The following is a 2,212-nucleotide window of genomic DNA, read 5'->3' as shown; positions in this document are numbered from 1 at the left end:
TTGAACTGGGCGCTAAAAAGAACATATTTCAGATCGAAATTTAAATCTTCCCTTCTTCGCATTAGCAAATCGTTCATTGGAATCGAGAAAAGAATTGAGTTAAAGTGTATAACATACTTATACCAATATCTTACAAACAAAAAGAAGGCTTTTGAAAATACACTGAGACCACCGACTGCCAATTATAGGCTCAACGAAAGAACGAAACAAATTATTTTTGACAAACATTGTTCGACTGCTTCTCTACAAAAATCATTTTTTCATTTGACTTCTAAAAAATGGAATTCACTGCCCATAATTTTGCGCAATTTAGAAAAATCGAAAACAGAATTCAAGAAAAAATTGAAAGAATTTTACGTGAGTGAATTGAGAAACAATCCTATATGTACTAATACAAATACGTGGCGTGATTTCCGTTTTTGCTAGTTCTATTTGTTTTAATTCAGTTTAATTTTTCACACATTGCTTGAAAGAGAAACTGTATATACTCTGTATATACGCTGTATAATTGGACTATCTGTAAAATTGTTTGTAAAGTTTTTTTACCAGCTTGTTCCTAATTCTTAAATCTTTATTTTTCTATAGTATCCGAAACTTCATTTACTTTAATCAACCAATTTCCGAACTGTAACCGATTTTGTTTTTTTTTGTTTTGTTTTTTGCTTGTTTTCTGATGTTTTGTTTTTGTTTGATGTAACCAATGAATTTATAACTAATTTTATTATTTACACTTTGCTACACTGATGCCTCGGCTCTTTATTGTATAGTAATTCAAGTGTTCTTTCTTCTTCTTCTTCAAATTATGTACAATCTTCGAAATTGAAAAGTTGAAGGCTCTTGAAGAAACAAGTCAGTTTTTTTTTCAGTTTCCTTGTGTTCATTACTCTTCCAAATGTTAGTTGGCTGTGTTTATTGATAAAAAAACGATCTATTACATGTTTCGTGTCTTCAAAAAAAGATTAGTGTTTTCTTTTCAGTCTTATTTGGTTATTGCTACATCTCCTACATTTAAGAGCTGTTTTAACTGAGGTTTTGAAGCATAGATTTAAGTTTCAGGTAGAATGAAATCTTTTGACGTAATTGCAAAAATCAATCAAACCATGTCGGATGAACTTGTGGGTTGTCTCGCTTTCCTTAAGACAAAACATTCGAATCTACATAAATTTGGTTTTTATAAGACTTCCAATCAGTGTTTCAGTATGTATCTTAAATACCAAGCAGTTTTCGATGAAATTGAGCGGCCTCAGGGATCTTTGAATTCTGAGTGTATCCGGTTACTTCAATTGTGCAAAGTAATTCTGGAAAAGAATCATATAATGACTGGTAAAGCAATGAAGTGCCTCAAATTGTGGACTGAACTCGGACATCTATCTAATTACTGTTCGTTTTTGATATGCACGATATCGCGTCTCCATAATTTAAGCTCAGAAGCCAAATCGTTTATCGAAAAAACTCTAGCTGAATCTAATGTCAGTATCACCGAAAATATTAAGGACAAACGGATTTTCAGAGGAGAATTTTACATTCCTAGTAAAAATTTAGAACATCATACCAGTAATTTAAACGATGAACATATATCTGCGGAACACGATTCAACAGAAGTTGGAAATGATTCAACAGCTGTCAAAAAAGATCTCAAAAAGAAAGGTAGAAAGGTCAAAAGAGAAGCAATTGAATGTGAAGAAACAGACTTGGGCGAAGAAGTCGACGAAAGAATGCTTTGTTTGTAATATAATGGTGATCATAGACTTCATTGCCTTCACCGATTGAAAACACTCTTTCTTATGATGTCTTGACTTTTATGGAGTATGTATGTATGTATTTATGTATTATGGACTCGGCGGCCCGGGATGACTCCCTTGAACAAGATGAGTTTTGCTGTTCAGTGATGAATAAAAATAATCAATGTACTTTTTGAAATTGAAACGTTTTCGTCTTAAGACATTATCAACGCAAACAGTAAGTCGTAATCATGAGAAAATAAAGGAAATAAGACTGCTCGTATCAGGGTGAAGCCCTGAATGTTCCGACTGCCTTTTAACGTTTATGGAGCAGCAGTAATAACATAAAAAATTGAAAGAAATAAAATGAAATGAAATTTTTTTTTCTAAAATTTGAAATTTTTTATGAAAATCATCCCCCCACACGCCATATAAAGTACAAAAAGATAGATTTCGTTCCTTGTAACAAATCAATTATGGCACATAAGCTT

The 2,212-nt window shown here is 32.1% G+C and overlaps 1 long non-coding RNA gene across 1 annotated transcript; it reads left to right on the top strand.

The window, feature by feature from the left end:
- The first annotated feature begins 1,048 nt into the window (after positions 1 to 1,048).
- Positions 1,049 to 1,940, top strand: LOC134846321 (uncharacterized). Its single transcript, XR_010162792.1, has 2 exons — positions 1,049 to 1,115; positions 1,191 to 1,940. It is a non-coding gene; the product is annotated as an uncharacterized LOC134846321 (long non-coding RNA).
- Positions 1,941 to 2,212: the final 272 nt, after the last annotated feature.

This window comes from Symsagittifera roscoffensis, chromosome 5 (genome assembly GCF_963678635.1).
Source record: "Symsagittifera roscoffensis chromosome 5, txSymRosc1.1, whole genome shotgun sequence".
NCBI lineage: Eukaryota > Metazoa > Xenacoelomorpha > Acoela > Convolutidae > Symsagittifera > Symsagittifera roscoffensis.
The sequence above is the reverse complement of the archived record's forward strand: the minus strand, read 5'-3'. Positions and strand labels throughout refer to the sequence as shown.